Genomic DNA, 9,965 nt, shown 5'->3' on the forward strand with positions numbered 1-9,965 from the left:
GCCATAGTAATTGATATCCTAGATCATCTGAGTCCTATAAACAGAATATAGTTAATTAGTATATATGTCCCGTATTTTCAATCTCCCAGATTATAAGGCAAATGTGTTCAATAACCGCTTCTTTTGTCATATCATCTATTTCTCATTAACTTGATTTCCAAGTTTCAAATCAATTATCTTTCGGTGTTGGACTAACCAAGATCATGATGTAGTCTAAGACTAATAAAATTCCATGCGTAAACCCGTGAAGGCCATCCCACGCATAAGCTCGTGAAGGCTATTACATGCGTAAGCTCATAGAGGCTATTCCACGCGTAAGCCCATGGAGGCTATCCCATATGCATAAGCTCGTGGAAGTTATCCCATACATAAGCCCATGAATGTTATCTCACGCGCAAGCCCATGGACGCTATCCCACGCATAAGCTCGTGAAGGTTATCCCATTACGAGGTTAGTCCAAATTATATTTTATTTGTCTGATTTATTTGTTACTCTTATCAAATCAATTTTCACTTACACGGTACATTTATCTCAAATTCAAAATATCTTGGTCCAATAATTCTATTTTCAATATTTAATACATATAATAACCATACAAATATATTTTTACTGGAAATTATATAAAACATACCATCACATGCCAAACCAAATTTATCGATGTATATATCATGATGCAAATCCAGTGGTACAAACCAATAAACAGATATATATTTGGCGATAAAGTACAAAAATTCTTACCTCTATCTCAATCTCACTAAATACAACAATTACTGATCCACTTCACGATCTACGAGCTGGGATGCAAAGTATCTAGTTCAAAACCTTCTTGTGTAGAGTGCTCTCCCTCTATAGGTATAAACTTAATTATCAAAAAAAATAATCAAACAGCAGACTAGTAATCTAGACCGCCTACCGGTGTCAACCAGTGGTCTATCACTCGGTCTCCCGAGTCCCTACTACCAGTAACCCAGATCAACAAGAGAGAGAAGACACCAAGAAAGAGAAAAAGAAGAAGAAGAAAGAGAAAGAAAACTAGAGAGAGAAATAGAGATAGGAGAGAGAAAGAGAGAAAAGAAAGAAGAGGGAAGAAGAGAAGGAAATCCCTCTCTCTTCTCTCTTCATGAATGGGAAAGTTCATCTTCTCCTTCTTCCCCCTTCCTCCCTACCCGTGCAGGAAAAAGGGTGGCAGCCACGGTGGCCTAGACACCCACCCGATGGCAGCCATAGGCGGCCACAACTCTGGTTAAATCTAGCGACCGATGGCAGCATAATCGTGGAAGAAGAAGACGGAAACAAGGCACCCCTATTTTGGATGATTTTCTGGCGATTCTCCAGCTCAAATCATGGTAAAACATGGCTAGAAGACTAAAAGAAGAAGGGAAGGGGTCCTATCTCAATCGGCGACACTTACCGGCAGAAATCAGAGAAGAAAATTCGAAGAAGAGCTTGGATTAGCGACGAAATCTCGGTTATTCGTCGATGAAACTCAAAGGAGGAGAGGGGTGGTCTTAAATAGACGAAGACCTTATCCGGCTGATGTTTGGATCCCCGTGAAACCTCCGATTTTCGGCGCGATCGGGAAGGAAGAGGACTCTCGATCGGAGTCTTGCTCCCCCCTCCCACACGTGCAGCGCACGTGAGTCTTGGGCCTGGCCTCTTTGGGCCGGCCCACTGGCCTAAAGCTATGGGCTATTACAGGGCATATCACTACGATTAAGTGGCATCCATAACAAGGCCATCTTCTGCTTCTTGCTGCACGTGAGTCTTGGGCCTGGCCTCTTCGGGTTGGCCCACTAGCCCAAAGTTATGGGCTATTACAGAGCATATCACTAGGACAAAGTGGCATCCATAACTAGGCCATCTTCTACTTCTTGGATGGGTTTGGATGAGGACAGAAACAAACATTGGCAAGTAGAGATGTAGGTGGAGAAGGTGACGAGCGTGAGCGGTAAAGGTTAGAGCTTGGCGAGGTGGAGGGCAAGGCCGGCTCGAGCCTTAGGCGGCTGATGCGGTCGCCTAAGGCCCTCGGCCCAAAGAAGGCCCCGCTCTGCCACCGTTGGATAGCATTTTTATTTTTTTTTGCTTAACACTACACATCTTTCTCATCCGAAAGCTAGCAGGACAATGACTACGTGTGTCCCCGACGATAGATAAGCTACAGGTAGCTATAGGTGATTGAGGTGAGGTAACAGGGTTACAGGCGGGCAATGATTATGACAATTGATAAACAACAGCCATTTCTTCTCCCCTTTTCTTCCTCCTCTATTGGTGCTATTTTTTTGTTGTTGTTGAACATTAATTCTCGGCTTCTTTAGTTCTCTTCTTCCCCCAGACTCCAGTACTTCTTCGATCTTCAGTTCTTCAGAGGCTCGGCCCTTCCCTTTTTGGATCGACGGTCGACGTCTTAAGGCTTCATAATCTCAAGACGCAAATCTTTAGTTCTAGGGCCGCCCCACTCAACTCTATCGCAATTGTAGACGAGAAGAGAGCCAGTACACAATATTGTATTGACGTTAATGCGAACGCACGTCACTCGGGGAAGTATGTCACTTCATACATCATCGAAGATTTATTAACGTGAAAACCTTCCCTACCATGCCTAAAAATTTGCGGCAGGTGAACTGTAAAAATACGGGCTTGGACGAGCATCGAATGCTTACACGATCAAACTGCTCGAGGTGGCGTCTTCCAATCACTATAGTTTTTTTATATTGTTTTGATTGTCTTCGTCTCAGAATTAAGTTATTCTATGGGAGACGAGGTGGCATTTTCCCATTTTCCCTAGTGGGAGAAAAATTTCAGAGAGAGGAAAAAAAATTTTATTAAAAAATTGTAAGTTGAGAACCAAATCGGCTCCCTCTCGCACACTGAAGCCACACACACACCCTATTTCATGACGCTTATCTCTCTTTCTCCCCAAAAAGAACTCACACCTCCTCGTACAGGAAATGCAAGATTTTCCTCAGATTTATTGAGATGAAAAAAAAGATTACGACTCTACCTAGGCTTTTGTAGTGCGTGAGACGGTGTACGTCACTTGAAAGTTCCATCACCAATTTTTTTGAAGTCAATTTTGATGAATGTGTTTTGGATGGTGGTAAAAGGGGAGCAGCAAATTTTGTAATCTGATGCCCGGATCTAGAGTAGTGGCAGCGGGTGCCCAATCTTCGATAGTTCTAAAGTAGAACTGAAGATAGTTCGAGCTAGTCTGTATCATGCTCGACATATACTACTGGCTAAAGCAATTCTGCTCGAAAATGATTCGGCTACTGGGATCGGCTGCATTCAAGAATGTACTGGTGATATAGGTATGGGTGGCCGTCGTCTCAAGCTCCGAGACATCTAGGGCATACCTAGCATATTTATAGAGAAGCTAATGAAGTTGTGGATTGAATTGCTTCTTTTTTAGATAACCATTTTGGAAGAATTATGGGGGGTAATTAGCAGGAGCGTATTAGGATTGTAAGTCATCTATAGCAAGGAAAAAAAAAACAAAAAAAATGAAAACTCAAGCAGGACACGCACTCACAGGCCCTTGGCCGTCCGGAAAAGCTGGTCGTTAACGTTAACTCTTTCGCGTCACCACAGACGTCAGCCATCTCTTGCCCCTCGCTCAATAAAAGCCAAGGCCCTCCCTTCGGGTCTCACCGAATCCACAATACTTTCGATCCATTTTGTCTAGACTAGGAATCAATCCTTCCAAAGCTTTCATCCTTCGCGAATTAGTAAGAATGGAGCAAAGCCAACAGCATTTCCTTGTAGTGACCTACCCGGCCCAAGGCCATATCAACCCGTCTCTCCACCTGGCCAAGCGCCTCGCCCAAACCACCGGCCGTCGCGTCACCTTCTCCACCGCCATCTCCGCTCACCGCCGCATGTTTCCGTCGTTGGCCAAACCCGACGAGGAAGTAGAAGATGGCCTCCTCTCCTACATCCCCTTCTCCGACGGCTACGACACTGGCTTCAAACTCGACAACGAGAGCGACCTCGATGACTTCATGTCCCAATTCAAACTTGTCGGGGCCAGAACTCTTTCTGGCATTGTCCACGACCTCGCTGCACGTGACCGCCCCGTATCTTGCATAATCTACACCGTCATGCTGTCATGGGCCGCCGATGTGGCACGTGATCATGGTATCCCCTCTGTCCTCTACTGGATTCTGCCAGCCACTATCTTCACCACCTGCTACCACTACTTCCATGGCTATGAGGAGCTGATAACCTCCCACGTTCACGACCCATTGTTCACGTTTGACCTACCCGGGCTGCCACCGCTCCAAAATCGTGACCTCCCGTCCTTCTTAACCATCACCAGTTCCGACGATCCCTATCGTCCTATCCTCGTCGGGGTAAGAGAGACATTTGATACATTGGACCGGGAGGAGAAGAGCTCAAAGCCAAGAGTTTTATTGAACACCTTCGACGCACTAGAGGCTGATGCGATCAAGAACGTCGGCAACATGGACCTCATCACGATAGGGCCAATGCTGCCGTCCCTTTCTTCAGATGGCCAGCATTCAAAAGACGCCGCCTCCGGCGGCGATCTCTTTGAAGCCGATGAGAAGGGATACATGGAGTGGCTGGACTCGAAGCCGGAGAAATCGGTGGTGTACGTATCATTTGGGAGCATGTCGGTGATAAAGAAGCGGCAATTGGAGGAAATCTTGTGGGGATTAAAGGAGAGCGGGAGGCCTTATCTTTGGGTGGTGCGGAAGGACAACAGAGGGGAAGGCGTGGAGCTGGAGGATGGAGAGAATGGGATGGTGGTGGAGTGGTGCTCCCAGGTCAAAGTGCTGTCCCACCCGTCGGTGGGGTGCTTCGTGACCCACTGCGGGTGGAACTCCACATTGGAGAGCTTGATATGCGGGGTTCCAACGATTGGCGTGCCGCAATGGGCAGACCAAGGGACGAACGCAAGACTGATGGAGGCGTGGGGGACTGGGGTGAGAAGTGAGGTTACCAGATCACAAGGACTGTTGGAGGAGAGCGAGTTGAAGAGGTGTTTGGAGGTGGTGATGGGGGAGGGGGAGAGAGGGGTGCAAATTCGGAGGAAGGCCGCGATGTGGAGGGACAAAGCGCGGGAGGCCGTACGTGAAGGTGGGTCCTCCGATAGGAATCTGAAGACATTCATGGTGGAGTTCGCGAACAACTACTGAATTATTATTATTATTATTATTATTATTATTATTATTATTATTATTGTCGTCCACTGGGTTGAGTCTCCATACAATAAGAGTCAAATTACGACCACAAAATAAGTAGACTATCAACCTCTTTTTAAGAAGTAAAGTTGAAGTGTTTAATCCAATTTATAACACGTGTCAAAAATTATTTTGTTTTTTACTTAATGTAATTGTTGGTATCCTTTCACACAAGTTGTATCTTATGCGACTTATGAATATCCAAATTTATTGTAACCCGTGTCCAGCATGCGGACACCATCCTTTTATTTGTGCAGAAGATGTAAACTGCACTCATCTTGTGCAGCAAGATTATTGCACAACGGAAAGTCATGTATCTATCTTGTAAATTGAATTGTGGCTATTGTATTTGAATGTACGACTCATTTTAAATTGAATTACGGCTATTTTTGTCTTTGAATATTAAACTACACCCATATTGTGTAGCATCATTGCTTGATCACAAGAAGTATATTTTAATCTATCTCTTCCGTCTTCTCGTGTATCAGATCCACCATCGTCTCCGCCATTTCTCTCTGCAGCTTCCAATTTCTTCTTTTACTCCATCCAAAAGTCAAAACCAGAAGTATATTACATTATATAAACTTTCCAAGATCATAAATAAAATCGACCGGATTATTGCAGTAAATCAAACGATGTGTACCATTGTGTAACAGAGGTAATAGCCCACACAAAAAGCTAATCAGGTGGCGTAATCTTGGTATAGTATTTTCAGTGATCTCAGAATCAGATCTACACCACACAATACAGTTATAAGATACCATGACAATGTCATGGGACTCAACATCTTCTTTCGTACGTGGTTGTCGGTTATCAGCTGCCCTTCATGATCTTGTCAATGGACCCAACAAGTTTCGGTGTGTATAAATGATATTTTCGTTTGTTTCTCCTCCCACTTACGATTCCTCTCCTTCATCCACCAACACGGATCTCCCTCATGTTTGTTTTCTCTTTTGTTTTATATTTATGCGAGTCTCGTACTGTCGTACATACTAAAAAATATACTTCATATGTTTTTTAGACCAATTAGATTCTGGGCATATCACCGTGACAATGCGGCATCCGTAACAGGGTCTTTTTCCACTTCTTTGGTTGGCTTTGCCTGAGGACGGGAACATGGGGCGGTGAGTAGAGACGTAGGTGGAGATGGTGACGAGCATGAGCAGTAAGGGATATAAGCTTGGCGAGGTGGAGCGAAGGGTTGATATGACCGCAAACAAGTGCTGGTACGCTTTTAGTGGCTTTGAAATGGGTTGCGGTAGAGCTTTACATCTGCTGTGGAGCGCTTTGCATGATATTTTTTATCTAGAAGTTTCCAACTTCAAGTTTCCTCGGGATCAACTTCGATAGATGCTTCTTATAGAGCGGCAGGAGAGGAGGTGCGTGCTTCATTGTAAGGAACCCGAATTCTAGGATAATCGCTGCCGGGGGCTGCCACTTGTTTGACACCTCGGTGCCAGTAGCGGAACTGAGAGCGGCTGGGTATGTACTAAGTTATATTCGGCGTGCTTTGCTGGAGAGAGACGTTCTTTTAGAGGATGACTCTACAACGGTCATTGGGTGGATCCTACAGGCCTCAGATGGGGTTGGTGATTACCACTTGCTGTTGAGAGATATCTGGGCCATAGTTTGTAATGAGATGATGATTTAGGCGAGGCATGTGTTCAAAAAGACCAATGGGGCTGCAGATTGGATGACTTTCTTTATGACTAACCACTCAAGGGATCATTTATGAGTGGGCACGGCGGGGCTGTCTAGTGCTCTCCGTGATGTATTACTTTTTGATTTTCTAGCAAAAAAAAAAAGGTTGCCGGCTCGATGTTGACGGGCTCAAGCAATGTGGTGTCGCTTTTGTACAAGAAAAAGGAACAACTATATGGAAGACTCGGTTTGGTTTGCGTGAAAAAATTCTTCTTATTAAAATATTTTTTTAAAAAAATATTGTATGAAAAAATAATTTTTATATATTTAATTGATAGTGACAAGTAGCATATTAAATAATAACCCATATTTTATTGAGTATCTATTTTTAAAAAAATTATATAAAATATTTGTCATATTCTTAATAAAAATATTTTATTTTATTTTATCTAAAAAAATAAATAAATTTTTTAAAAAAATTATTTCAATTCAGCCGATGGGAATTGAGTATATAAATTTTCTTTCTCACGAATTTTCATGTAAGAATTATTTTTCTATTTTTTAAAACAATAATTGTTTTTTTTATGTTTTTGTTGACCGTGTTTTTGTCTCTCCACTTCCCGCGAACCAAACGTGTTCAAAATTGTATTGACGAAGCTCCGAACGTCACTTCGGGGAGTAGGTCACTTGATACATCATCAAACATTATTGATGTCGAAAACCTTCTCTACCAGGCGTAAGAATTTGCAGCCGGTGAACCGTCAAAACACGGGCTTGGACGAGCATCGAATGCTTTCATGATCAAACTGCTCGAAGTGGCGCTTTCCCATCACTATAGTTTTTTTATATTGTTTTGACCGTCTTCATCTCAGAAGGTATTTTATAGGACATGCGGTGGCGCTTTTCCATTTTGCCTAGTAGGAGAAAAATTTCAGAGAGAACAGAGTTTTTTATTGGAAAATTGTAAGTTGGGAACCAAACTCGCCTCTTTATTGGAAAATTGTAGGTTGAGAACCACGCACGGCTGTCCCATACAAAGAACACACACTCCTCTTATCCATAGTTTGGCTAATGTCTTCAGAGAAGACCAAGTTTAAATTGTGTTGTGTTTGTCATGTTATTTTTCAAGACATACTTCCCATAGTTGGTTTGCACACTTCGCATGCTGGCTTTACTCGTTTATTAATGGCTCCAGTGCATATTTTCCAGGTGTAAAACATGCGAAGTGGTACCAAGAATGAAACCGAGCAAGAACATGAAATATGCTTGGAGTTTCATAGCATTAGATATCTGGTGCTTTATACGCATATAACTAGATGATGCTCAATTCATAGATTGGGCAATATTCAACGATTCAAACTCATTCTACAAAATGTAGGCCTCCTATCCAGTCATTTAAAAAAAAAAAAAAAACTTTATAGCTAGAAAACTTCAAGCTTTATTGGTCGATGCTGATTATAAATATTTCTACATTTTAGCCATTAAATATAATGCATGACTTACTGCCAATATGCTTAAGTACCATTCCTTGGCACTTACCAAAAGGTATTATTTAATTATCTTGATCTTATATAAGTATTTAAGATTTAAAAATTATTTGAATTTTTTGATCTTGTATATCTTACTATACACTTGATACTGGACCAAACACACAACCACACAGCTCCTCTTATGCTTCTCTCTTCTAAATTCCGATATTTCCATCAAATTAAGAATCCATATGGGCTTAAATCCAATCATAAATATTATAATTGCTATGCAGTCAACACTGAAACTGCGGGATCCGTTTTCCATATGATTTGTAACGATTCAAAATCTCCTATAAACTAGACTTTCTTCCTCAAAAAGGTGGGCCGAGCCTGTCTCTCCCTCGTAAAAGAGTATGCAAACACAAATGATGCAAATAAAATTAAGATTGGTGGTTTTGGAAAGTTGTTGCCTAACCAATACACCAAGATAACCAACTTGATAAGAAAAATCATGATTTATCTAAGAACTTGGACAGATTGGCAAAGGCATCATTTGACAAAGCTTTTGGAGCTTTCAGGCCCTCCAAAAATTCTTTTAGATAATATAATGATATTGGTTAAAAAAATTAGAAAATTATTTTAGTTTTACCAGAAAGTTGAATAGGTCTACTTGGAAAAAGCTATATTTTGGAGCTTCTCCCCAAAAGTGTTTTCTGACTAATATCGAAAAGTTGTTTCGGTTTTAATAAAAAAATTTCTGATAATCAAAATGCCCATCAACAAATCTCATGATTACATCTTATATCATATCATATCATATCATATCATAATATATTATTGTACTATAAATATCATAATATAATATGATATTAAATTAATAATATATTATATTATTACATTATAATAGTATAATATATTATATTAATATAGTAATTCATAATTATAATATAATATATTCTTATATGACGCAGAAGAGCATCGGCTATATCAAACTCGAGGTTGCTGTAGGAGGCATGCGTAGAACTCATCGATTTGAGGTCGTGGACTTCAGGCCATCATACCATATGTGACTAGGAAGGCCTTGGATCCACACGAACAAAGTCGTGCCATCTTCCTAGCACCAGTGTAACAAATATTCGCCGAGAGAAGGGGTCCAGCACAAGATCATCGCCTCAAGAAATCCGTTTTTGGAGGATGACATTTCATTTAGCAGAAGCAGTCTTTTTTGCAAAAAAAATTGCTGATAAAGGAAAAGAGATTAGTGAGTATGGTCCATAGTATCTCCCTCACTGTCTGCTCACGCTGCCATCCCAATGAAGTCCGACACCGTAGTTCAATATGGTGGAGTTACCTTGATCCCGTTACAAATCATAATTTATATTATTATTATTATAGTAACAATAATTTTATTATGATAATAAAAGATCACCATGGTGGAAGGCATATTTTGAACGTCTAATTGATAGAGTGGCCAACCGCTGCAATTTTTAATAAATGATGCCATTCCCGACTCGCGAAGTGAAGCTCAATCTCTATTCATTAGTTCAGCGCTAAGATGTAGAACTGGATCGTATATGGGTCAAGAGATCTTCAATCTGGAATTTTCTTTTTTATATTGCAATCCTTCTTAGTGAGAAATTACTCTAAAGACTAT

At 41.4% G+C, this 9,965-nt stretch overlaps 1 pseudogene; it reads left to right on the forward strand.

Moving 5' to 3' along the window:
- The first annotated feature begins 3,649 nt into the window (after nt 1-3,649).
- LOC120112059 (UDP-glycosyltransferase 75C1 pseudogene) lies at nt 3,650-5,578 on the forward strand (annotated as a pseudogene).
- The last annotated feature ends 4,387 nt before the right edge of the window (nt 5,579-9,965 follow it).

This window comes from Phoenix dactylifera, chromosome 12, assembly GCF_051530095.1.
Source record: "Phoenix dactylifera cultivar Ajwa chromosome 12, Ajwa_hap1_PhDact_Kaust_v1.1, whole genome shotgun sequence".
Taxonomy (NCBI): domain Eukaryota; kingdom Viridiplantae; phylum Streptophyta; class Magnoliopsida; order Arecales; family Arecaceae; genus Phoenix; species Phoenix dactylifera.